The sequence below is a fragment of the Ursus americanus genome, chromosome 14 (genome assembly GCF_024610735.1).
Source record: "Ursus americanus isolate L20-20 chromosome 14, mUrsAme1.1.p, whole genome shotgun sequence".
Taxonomy (NCBI): Eukaryota; Metazoa; Chordata; class Mammalia; order Carnivora; family Ursidae; genus Ursus; species Ursus americanus.
In genome coordinates this window covers 68,631,798-68,652,608 of record NC_142140.1, presented here as the reverse complement: position 1 = coordinate 68,652,608, position 20,811 = coordinate 68,631,798, and positions in this window count along the sequence as shown.

The following is a 20,811-nucleotide window of genomic DNA, read 5'->3' as shown; positions in this document are numbered from 1 at the left end:
TTTAAAAAAAAAAAAATTCCTTTGGAAACTTCCTTTATTTCTAACCCCCCCCCAAGATATGTGTTGGCAATCATCCCCCAAGCATATGGCCCACCAATAGACCTCTGAAGGGTCTCATGACTAAGGTTTTATCAGACTTTAATAAATGACCTTTTCCCAACAACAGCTAGCCCCCTCAAGGTCCTGGAAACATTGCTTCCAAAATTCCTTAGACACTGACGCTATCCCTAATCCCCCCCCAACTTGAGGGTATATAATGGGCCATTCCTCACAACCCCGGGGCAGCAGCTCTTTCTGCCCACGGGTCCTGTCCCGTGCTTTAATAAACGACCATTTTGCACCAAAGACGTCTCAAGAATTCTTTCTTAGTCGTCAGCTCCGGACTCCACCCCACTGAACCTCACCTATATTCCCCAACCCCATCACACTGAGGGAAGGAGAGGATCTGCAAAAATACATTTAAATGACATCAGAAGAAGGTAAGTGTATATAAAGTTACTTGAAGATTTGCTTTGAATGTTAAAGTTCACAGGTATGTAGGATGTGTTTCGTTACACAAATGACTGACACAACTTCTAATTTGGGAGCCAAAATACTGAGGTGCAGAATCAGCTGGGTTCAGAAGAGCTTGTGTGCATCTCTTTCCAACTCAGTTCTGTGATTTCTTGTTGATAATGCGAAATCAGCTGTACAGGAGTATTTACACCGAGGAAATTGGCCAACGCTACAAACTGGGGCTTTACCATATCACCACTGGATACATTACCCATCTGGCCTTGCTTCTGCCACCAAACTGCCTGCACCAACCTTCCCATTTGTACTGCCTTTTCCCCTTTTCTCTGTTCAGGGAGGAGTAGAGTGATCGCTCACTAATTCCACGTCCACTAAGTGCAAAGCTGCTGGGTCCTATGGAGAATTCTGGAATGTCATGGTTAGTGCTGGCAACCTGTTGAGCGGTAGTGGGAGGCAGAATTAAAGGAGCACCGTAGCTCCCTATTGGGGGCTGGGAAGGCTTGAGGGTTGGCACAGAAGAGGTTGCCTATGAGCTGTTCCTGGAAGAACAGAGGGAGATTGCAGTTAACAGAAATGGAAGGAGAGAGAAGGAGAGAGAAGGAGGGAACCACCAGAGTGGAGGGATTTGCAAAAACAGACAAACAAAAAAAGCGAGTCTATGAAATGAACTGAAATGAACATGCAGGGGTGTCGGAAGCGGGGGTAGGTGATCTGTGCCCACAGGAAAGACTCCATGATTCATGAAGGCCGGTGGTCAGAGCGTACTTTTCAGAATTTTGAGTTTTCACTTTGATAGGAATTCAAAGGTCACTTTCTCATCTATATAGTTATTATTTTAATATTAGTATATTAATTTTTGTGACCGATGTGTGTGCGGGGGGAGGGGGTGTCCAAGTTTTCCAGCACAAGCCACGCCTACAAATTAGCTTCTTTATGCTGCAAAAAATAGTGACAAGGAGAATTTCCCTCCCCAAAACGTGTCATTTTTGCACGAGGATTATTTTAAACAAAAGAAATCAAAACTTAGCAGATTTAGGAAAAGCTCTTTTCCTCCCCCTCAACTGCCTTAATTTACATTGGAAAAAAAGGCCTGTACCAGGAAAAGAGGTATTATCTGAGGTATCTTTTTACCTAAGAAACTTATCTGCATAACAGGGTAAATTTTGTTTTCCAGACTTCTCCTCTGCCTCCCTGTGAGCGGCCTGCCTCCCTTTTAATTCCTGAACCCCCATCCCTTTCCTTAAACTCAGGATGCTCTATACACCGCAATGATCTGGCTGCCCTTTTGGTCTCATATTTTTATGGGACTCCTGTGTGTATGAAATTTATCTGTTTTTCTCCCGTTTATCTGTTTTATATCAATTTCATTATTAGACCAGCCAAAGAAAATAAAGGGGAAGAAAAGAAAGTTTTTCCCCTACAGTGCAAAGAAATTTAGCCTTTCATTGCCTTTGCAAACAATCTTTGCAAAAAGAATCTTGAATTTTTTTGCATTTGAAGGTATTTTTAAAAATATATCCATAAGCAACATGTCTAGCAGTAGGATTCCAGATCAAAAGGCATGTGCACTTTAAAACTTGATTGATATGGCCACGTTTCCCCCCAAGAATTTACACCAATGTACATTCTCCCAGCTCTGTGAAAGAGCCTTTCTTTACTCGCAATCTGACCAGTATGGGGTATTAGTAAATTTTTTTAAATGCCAATCTGGATAGTGAAAATTGTATGTAGCTGAATTTATATTTCTCCAATTATGAGTGAGACTGATGTTTTATTTTATTTTATTTTTTTAAAGATTTTATTTATTTATTTGACAGAGATAGAGACAGTCAGCAAGAGAGTGAACACAAGCAGGGGGAGTGGGAGAGGAAGAAGCAGGCTCCTAGCGGAGGAGCCTGATGTGGGGCTCGATCCCATAACGCCGGGATCACGCCCTGAGCCGAAGGCAGACGCTTAACCGCTGTGCCACCCAGGCGCCCCGAGACTGATGTTTTAAATACGATCATTGGTCCCTGTATTTATTCCTTTTTTATAAGCTGCTGGGGTCTCTTGCTCTCAATTAGCTTGCTCAACTTTTCTACTGATTTGTAGAAATGCTTTGCAAATAAAGGGAACAAACTATCTGTCTCTCCTGTGTATTGTCCTTATTTTTGTTCAGCTCGTTGTTTGTCCTTGATTTCATTTATGATTTTATTTTTCTGATGATAATACAGAGATTTTTAAAACACCTTTTGTGTTCAAATCAATCGATCTTCCTTCTTTTGGGTCTGGGCCTTGTGATGTGTTTAGAAAGAACTTTAAAATTATAAATCAATTCTTTTCTGCTTTCTTATTAAAAGAACTGAGGGTTTTATTACTTGGTAGAAAGACCTTAAATTTACACATTTTTAAAAATAATAATAAGTATCCATTTCCATAGCAAGTTTGTAACATATTTATTTATTTAACAGTTATTTAAAGTCTCAGTTCTATTTATATTTAAAGTTATACATATTTAGGGGCGCTGGGTGGCTCAGTCATTAAGCGTCTGCCTTCGGCTCAGGGCGTGATCCCAGTGTCCTGGGATCGAGCCCCTCATTGGGCTCCTTGCTCTGCTGGGAGCCTGCTTCTCTCTCTGTCAAATAAATAAATAAAATCTTTAAAAAAAATAAAATTATACATATTTAAAGTTTCTTTAAAGGCAAAGAGCTCTCATTCTTATGGGAAGACATATAGTTAATTATTTTATATGATTCTATATGACGTAAGTGTATAGAAGTATATTACACAACTCATTCATCCAAAGCCTAGGGAACCCTCTATGTCTATCATATATATTATATATATGCACAGGCAATAGAATGCATTTATCAAAAAAATTAGGGAGCCCTCTCAGAGGGAAAATAGAGGGTCTTTGTTTTAAGATGGGCATTCTGTCTCAAGGTGCGTTCAAAGTAGGACAGGACATACAGAGTGAGCTCAGGTGCTGACGACAAGAGGGGCTGCCGTCCTGTGGAGTGTGGGGGGACTGGAGGGACAGGGTCTGAGCTGCCACTTTGGGCATTCCCTGGAGGTCTGATCTGTCCCTTTTCAAGTTCAGGTAAATTTGAAAAGCTCGTTTCTTCCTCCAGAAAGACCAGAGAAACGTTCAATCGGTATGGAGACCACCAACAGGTGTTGGGGGGAGCAACTGCATGAGACTAGAGAGAAGTTCTCTGGGGCTCACCCTAGCAGAGGACCAGCTGAGAGATTCTGAGCCTAGGAGAAATAGCTGAAAGGTCCAGGGCTGTAGACAAGAGCCAAAGAATGAGGTACTTGGTCTAAGAAAGGCAACACTTCTCAAACCAGCAGCTACTACGTCCAGTAACCCCCAACCCCCAGACCTGTCAGGGCTTCATTCGATGAGAGCTCCATGTATAACTGAGGAGGGGCTCAGGGCTTGCGCATACGATCTAAAGGTGGATGTCCTTAGCCCCATTGTAAAGAAGAAGAAAGTGAGGTGCAGAGAAGTCAAATAACTCGCCCAAGGTAAAAATCTTAGCGAAACCAAGACAGCATCTGGCAACTCATGGTAAATTGTCCCTAGCATCTGTTCCTGATATTTTGCTGTGAATACGCATGGCAAGGCTCAAGAAACACTACCCCAAAATATGGTACCCTGGGATACTGAGTATTTTAAATGGAAGGAATCTGAGAAATGGCAGACCTAGGAAGGACTTTGAGGGGTGCCCTCCTTAAACCCAGAGGAAGGGAGCATTCTTATCTCCGAAGATGGAGAGAAGACAAGGGACTTCTGAATGAACAGGCTTTGTTAAGTTTCCCCCAGTTTACTACACTTAGCTCACACCCTTTGTCCTATCATGTTTTCCCATGACTTTCTACTTTTCATCACACTAAGCATAAAAAATGCTCAGACATAACTGCTTCTTCCTGTCTTCATTTCCTCAGGAAGGCTCCCATGTCACATAAAACTGATATTTAATAAATGTGTATGCTTTTCTCTTGTTAATCCATCTTTTGTTACAGAGATCCAGCTAGGAACCAAAAAGGGTAGGAAGAAAAAAAGCCACCTTCCTCCCCCGCAAGCATCCTGTTAAAATATGATACTTACATGTTCCAATCCCTGCTTCCTCCTCTTGGTTCCCGTCTGGTCTTCATGACTTCAGCCCCTGGTCCTGGAACAGAACTGAATTCCTCTCACATAGCATCTTGCTCAGGCTTGGGCATCTATAATTCTTCCTCTTTTCTTTAAGTAATGAAAAGCCGCCACTCCATCGGAACACGTCAGCAGACTGCAAGTTGAGGGAAGATGTGTTTTGGGTCAAGGACCTTTTTATTTATTGCTCTTAAAATCCTTCCTCCCCTGCTCACAACCATTCTTAAGCACCTGGTTTTCTCACTGTCCGACATCTTTGATTGAGGGGGCATCAAACACAGGCCCACTGCCATCTCCTAGATCCCAGGGGAAAGAGCTCTGGCTGCTGGACCAGAAGACCAAGGACAGACCCAGCTGTCTTCAGTTCCAGTCCCAGGAACTGGGAGGCTGGACTGTCAGAGCACAGATCTACTTCACACTTGTCCCCACTTCTTGCTCATCTCCCTTCCTTGCTGTCAAATCCCAGTGACAATATAGAATGAAAGATGCTGACTTGATGGGAAGACAGGTGATTAGAAACACTTCTTGTAACACCTTCTCTCTCTTCTCTGCTTTCCCCACAATCCCCTCTCCTCTCCCTTCCCCTGCCCCAAATTTACTTGGTGATCCCCTCCCCATCCCACTCCCCTGAAGGTCCCCACAGTTCCTTGGCCTCATCGGCTGCACAGGCTGGCTGACGGCTCAGAGCCACAGAGCTTAGAGTCTCACGGGGGGTGTAGACAGGTGCGGCTTGAGTGCAGGTGGCCTCAGGCCAGGATGGGGTGGAAGAGTGAGGCCAAGCCAGCCCTGTACACTCACCTGGCCTTTCAGTGCTCTATGTCTCCACCCCATCCTGCTTATTCCTCAGAGGATCTGCCATGACCTTGTGGCCTGGGGGTAGCTTCACTGCCTGGAGTACAGGTTGTGTGAGGGTAGAGAGCGTATCCACCATGTTTACTATTGTATCCCCAGCATCTAGCTAAGTATCTGGCTCATTATGGACAAAATATATATTTGTGGGCTGAATGAATGCAGTCGAACTGTGTATGTGTATGTACATCTCTGTGCATAGAGACAAAGGGGTGTGCAATGGGATAGGGAGAAAGATGCTTCTTCCAGGTGTTAAAAAACAAAATTCAACTGAGTAAATTTAAAGATCTAATTGGCTTTTTTCAATGCTTCATGAATTGGGCAGCTCCCTTCTACCAGATAGAAGGGAGCTCTGAGGAGCTGCACAAGATGGAAGGCTTTGATAGGCAGAAGGGGGCAGGAGCAAGGAAAAAGCAGATTACCTCATTTTTCTTTGGGGTATAGAAGGGGTCCATCGGGTGGATTACCTCACTAGTGTTGACCAAGAAATTCCAAATTCTGACTGACTTCCTAGGATTACATTCCTGGGAGGGGCTGCAACTGCATTTAGGTCAGGAATGAAGTGTTGGTTTGCTGATGTGGGGCTTAGCACCAATGACTCCATTTTGCGCCTGTTGTTTCTTTTTTGATACAAGGAAAAGGTTTATATTGTGATGCAGATCACCTGGGAATAAAAGAAGAAAAGAGAAACACTGTACTTACTCAGTTGGGCCATGTAAAGGTAACATTTATAGGACAATTGGTGGTCTACCGAATGGTCCTTTAACAGCCCATCCCCCTACTCCTGCTGGTAGGCAGGAGTAAGGCAGTGACACCGCTTGAGTACTCTCCCAGCTTCCCTTGCACCAAAGACAGGTCATGTGAACCAAACCTGGCCAATGAGATCTGAGGAGAAGTCTGCTGGAGGCTTCTGGGGGGAGGGGTTGTCTTCCAGTAAAAGAGACACATGTGTGAAAATGCCCCTCCTCTTCAGCAGGGTATTGTGTCTACAGGGGATGCCGGGAACAGTAACTGTCTCATGACCACGAGGGACAAGCTAATACACTGAGGATTGAGGCTGGGGTGGAAAGAGAACAAGAGCTTGGGTTTTTGAGGAAGGAGAGCCCCACTTCTCCTCCTGGGACTCTCCTTTATCCTCCCACGACTACCACACTCACAACACTTCTGAGAACAGGTGTGTGTGTGTGTGTGTGTGTGTGTGTGTGTGTGGTTTTCACACCAAGCACTTCTCTGTGACACCAGCTGGGTGTCCTACAACTCAATTCTGACGCTGTCTAATAGGAGCTCATGTCAGATCCCACACGAACTCGGGGAAACACTTCTGTTCACCAGTGTGTTATATAACAAAGAATATCATAACGGACACAAATGAGCAGCCCAGTGAACAGATACAAAGGCGAAATCTGGGAGGATTTCAAGGGTAGGAACTTCTGTCCCCGTGGAGTTGGGGTGAGACATCCTCTTGGTACATAGGTGTGTTCACCAACCTGGAAGTCCCCTGAACTTTATACTTTGGGGATGTTTATGGAAGCTTCCTCACGTAGGCATGATCAATCATTAACTCCATTTTTAGGTTCTCCCCCTCCCCAGAGAATATAGGGTGGGGCTGAAAATTCCAAGCTTCTAATCATTGTTTGGTCTTTCTGGTGACCAGACCCATCCAGGAGCCCACCAAGAGTCACCTCCTTGGTACAAAAGACACTCCTATCACCCAGGAAATTCCAAAGATTGAGAAACTCTGTGTCAGGACCCAGGGTCAAAGAACAAAAGATACTCCTGGGGTTCTTATCACTCAGGAAAGTACAAGGGTGTTAGGAGTTCTGTGCCGGGAACTGGAGTTTCTATGACCTCACAGTCTTTGATGAGAATGGTGGACTTTAAAAAAAAAGTCCTGCCTCTGGACTTCTTATTATTGGAAATAACAGTTGGTCTTATTTTTTCAGCCACTTTTAAGACTCTTGTAAGACCACATCCTCACTGATGAATCACTGTAGCCATTTATGTGGACAAATGGCCATTTCCTATTAGCACAAGAAAAATTGTGTATATCAGTAATTACAGACTAACTTGTGATTTTGAGAAGACTTTTAAATCTCTTCATCGATGTTATGCCTCTGATTCACTGTTCATTTTCCATAATTATTAGCTCACGACTTGAAAAGACATTGAGGGCATTCATTTATGGTGTATTTTTACAACAGCTACAAGTTAAATTTCCTGGTTATCTAGCAGGTGCCGGGGCCGCTATAGACCATCACTTTGACCTGTGCACATCACTGTGTGCCTCTGAGGTTCTATGAGTCAGCGAGGGGCTTTGTAGAGTCTTTTTGCCCTGTTAATCCAACCAAAATGCGGGTTGTATTACGAAAATCTGGCTGGGGAAATGGTGAAACCACCAGCATGAAGATCATCGAGTCTGGGGAGATGTCGTGAATGTGGAGCTTGGAGATAGGTGGGGGAATATGTCATTCAGAAGTAGATTCTTAAGTAGATTAGTTAAGAATGAGCAAGTTCTTGGAGCGCTAGGGTGTTAAGGGGGTTAAGCCACAGACTTTTTTTTTTTTTAAGATTTTATTTATTTATTTGACAGAGATAGAGACAGCCAGTGAGAGAGGGGACACAAGCAGGGGGAGTGGGAGAGGAAGAAGCAGGCTCCTAGCGGAGGAGCCTGATGTGAGGCTCGATCCTAGAACGCTGGAGTCATGCCCCCAGCCGAAGGCAGACGCTTAATGACTGCACCACCCAGGCGCCCCGTAGCCACAGACTTTTGATTTTACCTTCCACCATGAGCTCATGGTCCTGAGATCCAGCTCCCCCTGGGGCTCTGCTTTCAGTGGAGAGTCGGCTTGAGATTCTCTCCCTCTCCCTCTGCCCCTCCCCATCCTCTCTCAAATCAATCAATCAAAAAAACCTAAAAAAAAAAAAAAAAAAGAATGAGCAAGTTCTTAGGATGGTTCTCATTTGCCTTTTCTAAAGACCCTCTCCCTGCTCCACCTTTTTAGGGGAAGGGAGCCGTCATGAACTTTAGCGGGATTTCCCCTGTTTCCTCTGAAATTCCCTCATATCCCAGTGGCAATACTGCTCAAGCCAAGCTGATACGCTGGGCTCGCAGACACAGAAAACAACGTGGGTCAAAATTCATTTGCGAAAATATCCTTAAGCAAATTGCAGCCAGATGTTTGCTGGGAGCTGTTCCCCCCCCTTCACTCCCCCCCCCCCAACCATTGGCACGTAGTACCAGGCTGTGTCCACTGGGTGGTGGGAGTGGCCACTGAATGCAAACGGCCGGCCTGACCTGGCTGTGCTGGGACTGAGTGGAAACAGATTTATAGGAAACGCACAGCTCACAGTTGAGCTGATGTTTTAAAAATGTGCAATTTCCTATATTCTTGAACAAGCCTAGCTCTGCTTATTAACACAGAAAGAAGACAGGCTATAAAACGTCGCAAGAAGCAAGGGGGCTGAAGGCAGCCGGGTGAGGTCCCAAGAGAGGGGACAGGGAGGCCTGGAGCCTGGGTCCTACTGGTGTCTCCGGCCTCACCTTACAGCTCTGGGCCTCGGTGTCTTCTCAGATGAAGCAGGGAGAAGGAGCGTGGTATCGATCGGGTTTCAAATTCCCCTCCATCGGAAATCCTCTGATTTACGGTAAGCGGGTTATTTACACAGCCTTAATGGGAGGCGAGGGTCTGAACCCATATCGCGGCGGTAAGGAAAGGAAAAGAAAATCGGTAAAGATTATTGCTTTAGGATACTTGAGGATAAATAAGTGTCACGTTTCTTTATTTTTTTAAAGTCAAATCGAGCCAGACCTCCAGGAGGCGAGGCCTTGGGGAGGGTCAGAGTTAATGTCTCTGCTGTGGCGTCTCGCCACGCAGCACGTGCAGTGAATTGCTCTGCAGGACGGAGAAGCAGCGTGAGCGAAAAAACAATGACCCCGTGTAGTGGGTGGCTGCGGGTGTGGACCCAGAATGATGGGGAGAACTTCCGGCATTATTAATTTTAAAAATATAGAGAAGTGCGAAGGAGATGCACTCGGAGGGAATTTGATGCATTTCATTTATCCATTCATTCATTCACTCTTTTTTTTTTTTTTTTAATTGAATGAGAGACATGCCAGGCACTAGGGGTGCCGTGGGAACAGAGCTCCTCGTGGACTTTACAATCAAGCGGGGAACACGGACCGTTCATTGAACCCGCGAACAAGCACGTACCTAAGTGCGCAATTACGCAGCGCGGTTAATGCAGGGTTAATGCTCTGGAGGCTGCGCGGAGAGCCATCAGGGAGAGGGCGTTCACAAGTCACATGCAACATTGGAACTGAGGTTTCCCGAAGCTTTTCCGCTTCCTCCTCCGGGTGGTCTTTGTCTTGCTCTGTTGTTAAACGTGTCGCGTGTGTATTCAATAAATATATCTTAAAAATCTTCTGTGTCTCTGGCAGGCTGCTAGGTCTCAAGATGAGAGAGTTTTAGGAGTTTTAGGTCCTGCCAGCAACGAGTGGCAGTCAGTGCGCGAGCTCCCGAGTGCGCTGCTTACCGCCCACTGGCTAGTGACGGCAAGCAAATCAAATTCTTTAAATCTCAGTTTATGCATCTGTAGAATGGGAAAATAATGGAATCTACCTGTGGATTATTGTAAGAAATGATATGCATAGTAAGTATAACGTATGTATAATGATATATTAAAGCATGTATATTTATGTACATATTACAAATCATGTACATATCATTATAAATGTAATAAATACTAAGTGCTTGGCACAGTGATTAGTGCCAGAGAAACACTATGCGATACCCGTTGTTGTGACTGTTCATCTTTCAAGAGCTGGCCATTTATGGGGGAAGCAAGCTGAGCACTGGGTACTGGTACAAACCGCTGGAGGGGAGGTGGGTGCAGAAGGATCAAACACGTGGGTTAGAATTCAGTTTATAGTCTAGGAATTTGCTAACCACCCCTTCTGCCATAAAAAAAGAAAAAAGTAAAGAAAAGAAAAGAGAAAAAAGGAAAAGAAAAAAGGAAGGAAGGAAAGATGGAAGGAAGGGAGGAAGGAAGAGAGGAAGGAAGGGAGGAAGGAAGGAAGGAAAGAAGGAAGGAAAGAAAAAAGAAAAGAGAAGAAAAAAGAAAAGAGGGAAAAAAAAAGAAATAAAGATCAGGGACAGAGCAGTCCTCTGGCAACCGTGGAGCCAGGGTGGCCAGGGGAAGATCAGCCGGTCTTATCTGCACGCGCAGGGGTGGGGGTTACTCTGCACCCGGGGGCATCCCACTGGCTCTAGGATTTCCATTCACGTGCAGGCAGAGGCGGGCTGAGCTGGAGGTGCGGGTCACGGACAAACACTCACGACCCGCTCTGGCTCTCAGGAAGATGAGTTTACTTCTCTGTCACTATGAAGTCATACAGCTGCTTTTACTGAATTTTTCACTGGGCTAATGATGTTTGGATATCACTGGGAAACAACCTAAAAGAGATTGATGGGGCTCTTTCTCTCTTCTGCGTTATCTCTGGAGCCCCCGGGCCACTGTCTCTGCAGGGACAGCTGGGAAGGGAAAGATGGGAGAGGTCCTCCCTCAAGCCTGGGAAGCTCCCCACGTTGTTATGCATAGAGAGAAGCCAGAGGGACTCGTTGGCTTACCTGTAAATAAAGCTGAGAGGCTTGAGGATAGCGGGGCCAGATTCAAACCACCAAGTGAGGAAATCTGCTCTCCGTGTCTCTTTGGAAAATTTTATTTCACTTTTGCGTGGAATGACTACCCCCGTAAGATCAGCCTTATAGTGTATGCAGCATGAGGCAGGATCTTTCTAAATGGCTCTTTCTTCGAAAAGTCTGCAAAACGAGTTAATCAGTGGTATCGGAATACCTCCCTGGGTGGTAACTCCCCTCCTTGGGCGCAGGCAGATACTTCCCGTCCCACAGCTGCCCATGATGTTTGGGGTACATTCAACCCTTGCCCTTTAAATTCCCTGTTAGGTACCGTTAATGGATGAGACCAAAGCCCTGGTTGAACGTCTCCAGGCAAACCTTGGAGGGTAGTTTCTGAGACAGTGGCCACAAATCAGTGTCCTCGTTAAGGTTTTGCTCTGCACGCAAGCATTTGTATCACTGATGTTGGTGAGTTTCAATTCTTACGTTCAAGAGATCAGCATCTTTAACAAATCACTAATTAATTTATTTCTAATTGCCAACATGTTACATGCCAGTGGTAGACAGAGTAATGCGGGCAAGCTCAGAGGAGAAAATAAATATCACCGGTCATTCTGTCATTCAGAAATAACTTCTGTTAACCTTTTGTTATACTTCTTTCCGGCTCATTTCAATGATGTGTTTATAGTTATGTGGGAGTATGCCATACAGATGCTTTTTCAAACTCAGTTTTCATTTAATTTGTCATTACATTTCATCTTGTCTAGGCTTTCCTCAACATAGTTTGTATAATCAAGTATTCATTCTGGCAGTTTATAAAAATAATCTACAATATTCATTTAAAATGTTTGGACAAGACTGGGAGGCAAGGTCTAGCAGGCCTTTTAGAAAGGGTTTCTAGACGCCGTAAGTACTTATAAGCCTAGAAAAGAATGGGAAACTTACCATTTCATTCTATGAAGTTAACAGAGCTTAGCTAAGAGAGCTGGACAAATAGAACATACTAGAACAGAAAGCTACAGGGCTCCTGGGTGGCTCAGTCGGTTACGCGTCTGCCTTCAGCTCAGGTTATGATCCCAGGGTCCTGGGATCAAGTCCTGCATCAGGCTCCCTGCTCAGCAGGGAGTCTGCTTCTCCCCCTGCCCCTCCCCCACCAATGTGAGCTCAGTCTCTCTTTCTCTCTTGAAAACAAATAAATAAGATCTTAAAAAGAGAACAGAAAACTACACACAAATGTCATTAATAAGTATGAAAGCAAAATCCAAATGAAAATATTAGCAATAGAATCAGTATGATAAAAGAATACTATACCTTTAAGAGGTAGGATTCCAGCCCCTCTTACCCCCCACCCCACCCCCCAGAAAGGATGGTTCAGTCTTAGAAATAGATTAATAGGGGCACCTGGGTAGGGCAGTTGGTTAAGCATCTGACTCTTGGTTTCGGCTCAGGTCCTGATCTCGGGGTCGTGAGATCGAGCCCCAGGTTGGGCTCCAAGCTCAGCATGGCGTCTGCCTGAGACTCTTTCTCCTCTGTACCCCTCTGTGCATGCACACTGTCTCTTTAAAATAAATAAATAAATCTTGAAAAAAAAATGAAATAGATTAATAGTAATAATCAGATTAGTAGTTTGGAGGAAAAGGCTGCAAGAAAACCTTTGCATTTACTAAAACATTGTTGAATGATTCCTAACAAGGACAACAACAAAAAAATTTTGGTAAATTGACAACCACAGGATACTTCCCAACCAAGACAAAGAACGTATTTCTGAAATTAACCACAAACACCATTCTTCAGGGCAAGACACCACAGGCATCATCTACACCAATTTTTTTTTTAATGGTTTTATTTTTTTGTCAGAGAGAGAGAGAGCACAAGCAGGGAGAGCGGGAGGCAGAGGGAGAAGCAGGCTCCCCGCTGAGCAAGGAGGCCGATGCAGGACTCGATTCTAGGACCCTGGGATCACGACCTGAGCTGAAGGCAGATGCTTAACCGATCGAGCCACCTAGACATCCCTACACCAATGTTTTTTTGTTTTTTTTGTTTTGTTTTGTTTTGTTTTTGTTTTCCCCTACACCACTGTTAATCCCAAGACCAGGATGTTAGCATTCTTCCTGACAGCTAGCACATAGAAATATATTGAATTCAATCTCCTTACTGTATACCAGCAACAGCTAGTTGGAAGTTAAGATGGAGAAAAGATCTAATGAACAATATCAACAAAAGGCATGAAACATCTATGAGGACATGAAGAAAATCCTAAAATATGCTAAGCAGGACGTCAAATACATGGAGTTAATTCTCACCTGGCATCTTACACAGAAAGGTTTAATATTGTAAAGATGTCAGTGGCCCCTTCAATTGATCTATAAATTCCCGTAGATTTTTTGAGGGGGTGGGGCATGAAAGTACCTTTTTTTATTATTGTTTTATTTTATTTTTATTATTATAAATAATAATAATAATAATAAAAAGCTTCAAACAATATGGAAGACTGTGAAGAAGCAAGTGCAATTGGGAAAAATAAAATCTTAAGAAACTAGAGATTACTTCCGAAAATATTTGTTGAAAAATTCTTTTGAAAATTATGCATACATAACTTAGCATAACAGGCGAGATGATTTGCATTTTATTTTTGGCCCATGGCCCTTACTTCACTCCAAGAGCAGGGAGGTCCTTTGAAGCCTTAAGTAACCCCCAGGCAGTGGAAGGTTCTTCCAAGCTTTTTGTTTTCCAAAGACAGGACTCTGGGAGCCCAGCCTGAGCAGTGGGGGAGCACTCCAGGGCAGAGGGAGCCTTCTACTCTGGGATGGAGACCGAGGTCCATGCTGACCGCCCTTAAGGAGTAGCCCATTTCCATACAATTCACGGAGGGGCGTTCTCTCTCCTTTTTGTAGTCTGGACTTGTTCAAATATTCATAGGCATTATCTGTTCCTTAAGGTGATGTTGAGCTGAGCTGTGAAATCATCTGAAACTGGATCCTCCCCCCCCCCATAGTAGCTCTGTGATTACCCCCCCCCCCGCCCCAATTTCTTGTCCCGTACAAGCTCTATCCTGGTTTTCTCACTCTTCTTGGTTTCATTTTATCAATCTGTATTTTAATAGGAAATCCATTTTTTATTTTCCCCCCATTTTTCTTTAGTTTTTAATTGTTATTACAGGTTGTACACCCTTATCTATTCCTTAGTAAGTTTGTCGAAGTAGAATTCCTGTGTCCGTTTTTAAGCCATGAAACATATGGTCAAGGGTCATAGCAGAAAGGTTTTGCCCATTTTTCATCCCATCAACAGAGGGAGAGTTCCTTTGACCACAATATTTATATCCTCCCAGATCCGACGGGCAAGGAAAGTATCATGCCTTATCTGTCTTTGCATTTCTTTGATTACCAATAAATTAAGTTTGACGTCTGGGCTGAACAGTATCTTTTTCCAAACAGTTAGCCAAAGTTTTAAACAACATTTCTGAAAAATTTAGTCTTTCTATTCTGAACTGAAAATGTGCATGTGTCACTTAATTTGTTTACCTTGTGCATTCCGGATTTTTAATTCTCCTTTCTTTTTTGTTTTTTTTTTTTTAAAGATTTTATTTATTTATTCGACAGAGATAGAGACAGCCAGCGAGAGAGGGAACACAAGCAGGGGGAGTGGGAGAGGAAGAAGCAGGCTCCTAGCGGAGGAGCCTGATGTGGGGCTCGATCCCATAACTCTGGGATCACGCCCTGAGCCAAAGGCAGACGCTTAACCGCTGTGCCACCCAGGTGCCCCTCCATTCTCCTTTCTTATCTGCCTGTCTGTTCATACCAATACCACATTGGTCATAATTATTTTTATTTTATTTTATTTTATTTTATTTTATTTTATTTTATTTTATTTTATTTTATTTTATTTTATTTTATTTTTTTAGGATTTTATTTATTCGGGAGAGAGAGACAGAGATAGTGAGAGAGAGTACGAGTGGGGAGGAGAGGGAGAAGCAGACTCCCCCCTGAGCAAGGAGCCTGACGCAGGGCTTGATCCCGGGTCCCTGGGATCATGACCTGAGCCGAAGGCAGACACTACACCAACTGAGCCCCCCAGGCACCCTGGTCATAACTATTTTAAATGTAGTTTGCTTTCTGGTGAAATAAGTTGCCTTCACTATTACACACTTAAAAATGTTTTCTTATAGGGGTGCCTGGATGGCTCAGTCAGTTGGGCATCAGATGCTTGATTTCAGCTCAGGTCATGGTCTCGGGGTTGTGGGATCAAGCCCCGTGTGGGACTCCCCAGTGAGCATAGAGCCTGCTTGGGATTCTCCCCCTCCCTGCCCCCTACCCCTTTGCTCAAGTGAGCTCTCTCTCACTCTAAAAAAATAGTTTTCTTATATATTTTTCCTACCTGTTTATTCTGATGAGCTTCAGAATTTTGGTAAAGATTCCCATCTCTTCCCCTCTTCCCCACAAACAGCAACAGAAAACAAACACACAATAAACCTCTTGGATTTTAACTGGTAGTGCATTAACATTGTCATGTCATTGAAGAATTGCAATAGTCACAGAATTACCTTCACGTGCAAAGTTCTGGTATGTTTATGCATATTTTGATTTTATATTACTTAACCCAAATTTGGTTGCTATAAGGCTTTTATAATTTTGCCTTACGGGTATCTAGGCAGATTACGTAGTTTTTATATTTCGTGCTCTTTGCTAGATTTTTCTATCAGAGTCATGCCAGCTTCCCCACAGGGGATTTCTTTCCTTTGTTCCACGTCAATTTACATAGCAATTTACAGAGCTGTTTTTCAAAGTTTGTTCAAATTCTGCCACATTCTGTCTGATCCGGCACATTTTGACAGTCATATTGGATAACTTTTTAAAAGGTACTTGCAAATATATTTCTCTCTTCAGGTTTTCCACCATGGAAAGGAGTGAATCTATGTACTTTATACTTTTGTAAAAATCAGCTTTATCAAAGGGTGTCTATGTGTATATTTTGTTGTGTATGTGTGTATACAGAAATTCTCATAATTTATTCTCACAAATGTATTATTCTTCCTATACAGTGTTATATCTCCTTTCTTCTTAATGTTATATATTTCTTTTTTCTTTCTCTTTTGTGTTTGATTTAGTAGTTTCTTTTCTCTTTCATTATTATTCTTTGAGAGCTATTTTTGGAGGACTACATGGGCCATTAGAAACAGATCTGGCTTCCTCTTTCGAAAGCTCACGTACTGTTCCCCAATACAACAGAATCATGCTTGATTTAAGCATTCCCCTAATTCCTGACACCCAGACTGTTTCCAGGATGTTTCTAGAAGATGCTGCTACGATCAATGTCATTGTACTTCTACTGGCCTAGGTGCTTTTATTTTTATAGATTACATTCCCCAAGATGGGATCAGCGGGATTGTAGGGACAAATGTCTATGTATTCCAACTTTCTTTTTTTTTTTTCTTTTTTTTTTCTTTTTTTTAAGATTTTATTTATTTATTTGACAGAGATAGAGACAGCCAGCGAGAGAGGGAACATAAGCAGAGGGAGTGGGAGAGGAAGAAGCAGGCTCATAGCAGAGGAGCCTGATGTGGGGCTCGATCCCATAATGCCGGCATCACGCCCTGAGCCGAAGGCAGACGCCTAACCGCTGTGCCACCCAGGCGCCCCGTATTCTAACTTTCAATGGGTATTGCCAAAATATTTTGCAAAGATGTAGAAATTTACACTCAGTGTTGACAATGTATGAGAGTACCCATGTGTTCAGAGTTTCGCTAGCACTGGTTATTATGGAGTATTTAATTTTTGCCAATCTTGAGGGAAAAAGCCAGTATTCAATTGTTGCTTTATTTGTATTTCCTTGACTGTGAGTGAGGTTGAGAATCTTTTAATAAACTTATTGACCACTTGTATTCCCTCTTCCATGACTTGCTTGCTATAGCTTTTGCACCTTTTTCTTTTGTTTTCTTTTTTAAGATTTTATTTTATTTGACAGAGATAGAGACAGGCAGCGAGAGAGGGAAACAAGCAGGGGGAGTGGGAGAGGAAGAAGCAGGCTCATAGCGGAAGAGCCTGATGTGGGGCTCGATCCCATAACTCCGGGATCACGCCCTGAGCCGAAGGCAGACGCTTAACCGCTGTGCCACCCAGGCGCCCCTGCACCTTTTTCTATCAACTTGTTTGCTTTCCCCTTTTTGATTTGTAGGTGCTCTTTTGATCTTGGGGATATTAACCCTTTCCTGTCATTTGAGTTGTAAACACGGGTTACTGGTTCTGTTAGTTTCATTAGAGATGCATAGTCTAGTCCTAATGTCCACAACCAGATCTCCTTTTTCCTGTGACTGACTCTCACACAGAGAAACTAGACTCACAGGTGTGAGTGGAAAAACAGTAGGCTTCAATGCCCTATTTCTTCTTCCCAGTCCCAGTGGGGCAGAGAGGGCAAGATCCCTAACTCAACAGGCATAAAGGGCTCCAGCGTCTCATCTTGCTCACTGACGGAGGAGAGGGGCTCAGACATGTTTTCGAGTCTGCAATATCTCAAGCAATGAATTTTTTCCCATCATTTCTTCTGCTAAGAATTCTCGGCTGGTACAAAGGTTATAAGCAGAAACTTGGTGTGTATGAGATAGTCCGTTCTTGAGAATGGGTCCCAGGACCCTCACCTCTGTGGGGGTTCCTAATTGCAAGTGGCATGTGATTCTTTGATACTAATAGGTCTTCAGAGGCTGGAACTACTGGTTCCTTGAAAGGATTCTGGTAAAGGCCAACCTCTGTCTTTAGTTTTAAACATGGCACGAATATGTAATTTATACTAAATCTTGCTAATCAAGACGCACAAGTTCCTTCTATATTTAAGACCTACAGGCTTCAACTCATTTAAACAAATCAGTAACCAAAGAGAGAAGGGCATATCGCAACATGGCCTATGCAGGACGGACCCAATTTCCCAAAGGGATTTTCCAAGGAAACTCTGCCTTTATACCTGTCTTCATTGGCCTGTGGCCTTTATGTAAAGTGGGTTTTTTTTTTTTTGTTTTTTTGGGGTTTTTTTTGTGTTTGTTTTGATTTTGGTCATACACAACACTAAAAAAATTATGTAACCAAAATGTCTTTACGGAGATTGGATTTCTGTAGCAATCCTTGGAAGGATCTCTAGACTTATATTCTCCTGACTTTTCTTCTAGTGATTTTTATTTTTACACTGAAATATTTAATTTGTGTGCAGTAAATTACCACGTAAGGAATGAGTTTGGCTTTAGTTTTGTCTAGATGGAGAACAAATCATGTCAGCACCATTTATTAAATATTACAAAGTCTAGGGGCACCTGGGTGGCTCAGCTGATTAAGGTCTGCCTTCGGCTCAGGTCATGATCCCAGGGTCCTGGGATCGAGCCCCATGTCAGGCTCCCTGCTCAGCAGGGAGTCTGCTTCTCCCTCTCTGTCTTCCCCTCCCCCTGCCCATGCACTGTCTCTTTCTCCAATAAAAAATTAGATCTTTAAAATAAATAAATAACTATTACGATGTCTAAAGAAGTAAAAATACATAAAGAGATATATAAAAAATGCAATTATTTTGGGAAATTTTAAAATTTGGCAAATCAAATAGCAAGATGTAAGCAGCTCTACATAATATTTGAACAACACAATCTATAAAGTAATATACAATCAAAACCTGGCTATTTCGTATGCGTACATGCACATACACACTGACAGGGAGCATGATACTTTTTGAGGAGAAAACGTGATTCTTCTTTTTATGTCTGTGGAATACTTATAAAAGCTCAATGAGGTACTTGAGCAAAAGAAAACTTCAATAATTTACCCAAAGTAGAGAGTAACCAGACCACATTCTTTCATCATAATCCACTGAAACTAGGAATCAACAATGAAAAGTGGACAGAAGATTTTTTTTAAATAAATTGAGGAATAGTCAGAAGTAACCCCTTAACCAAATGAGAAATCATAACTAAACACAAACAACTCTCAAGTGTAATAACAAAGAAAATATTTCATTACAAAAACCAGACTAAAGTTTACAGAAAACTATATAGCTGCATATGATATGATCTTAAATTTTGAAAAAAAAGAAAAGGCTAAGATGAACCAAGGATATAACTTCAGAAGTTAGGAGAAGAAAAACAAAATACACCAAATGAAAGCGGGGGGGTGGGTATTAATAAAGATAGAAGCTTATACTGATTCACTAGAAAACAAAGGGAGAGTTGAAATGAAACCAGAAGTTGGTATCTGAAAAGATTAATGGAATAGAGATTTCCCGGCTGATTCTGGTTAAATAAAAAGCAAGAAAGCAACATTATACCGTGATAGTAACAAGAAAGGAGATACAAATATGGAAGAGATTAAAAGAAATACTAGATATTATTATGGACAACAATATGGCAATACATTTTAAAATCTAGAGAACACAGAGAATCTCTTATTGAAATATACACTTCTGAAATGGACCCAAGAGGAGTTCTAAAACTAGAACAAATACAGAATAGACAGGAAAGGTGATTACTGTGCCACGACCGAAGATAAGGAACTAGGCTCAAATGGTCTTCCAGCTGAGATCCGTACAGCAGAACAGACGATTCCTACATTTATCGAAATGCTTCCAGGCTGTAGAAAAGACAGAAAACCCCTCATTTATGTGTGTTTGTGATGTTTAATGTTTATGTGCATATATAATATTTTATGTAATGAAGAGCAAGAGTGTATACTTCTTCTATTTCACATTTTTTTCTTTTCTTTTCTTTCTTTTCTTCCTTCCTTCCTTCTTTTCTTTTATTCTTTTCTTTTCTTTTCTTTTTTCTTAAAGCAATATCGTAAATGTCTCAAGAATATAAAGTTCTTCGAAAGTTTCCTTCTGCTGATTGCATGAGTCTGTTTTGAATGAAATAATTTGCTTTGATTCCATATCTTGCACCCCTCTCTCCCTTGCTGGCTTCTTCCCATTCTTAGAATACACATTTTATCCTGTCTCAGGGACTTTCTGAACACTACCCTTGGTCTAGAACATTCTTCTGGCAGTTTGCTTCATGGCAGTGACGTCATGCTGGCAGTGACGACTTGTCCTCGTTATTCATAAATGATTGACATGTCTCCTTGTTGTGTTTAACTCTGTTTATTTCCTTCCTTAGACTTCATAACCAAGAATTAGTCTCTTTTCCTTGCTCTCTTACCCACTGTGGGAGGCAAGATTTCTAAGAATGACTCTCAATGATCCTCACTTTTGTCTGATCCCTCTGACTGGGGGCAAGCCCGGGAATATGAGGAGATGTCATTTCTATGACTGCCTCACGTCAGTCAACAAAAGGGAGATCATGCAAGCTGACCTACTCCAATCCCATGTGCGCTTTAAAAGCAGAGAGTGTTCTCTGGCTGGTGGCAGGAGGGCAACCAGAGCAAGTCAAAGCATGAGCAGGGCTGGTCTGCCATTGCTGGATTGAGGATGGAAGGGGCCGTTGGGGAAGAAACGTGAGGACCCTTTAGGAACTGACAAAAGTCAGACAACCAGCAGGTGACTGGGGACCTCAGTCCTACAAGCTTATGGGGCTACATTCTGCCAATGGCCTGAAGGAACTTGGAAGTAGATTCTTTTTCCAGATAAGAGCACAGAGAGCTGACATCTTGATTTTTGTCCTTAATCAGGGACTCCAGCTGATTCTATTCAGACTTTGGATCTAAAGACATGTCCTCTCTGAAT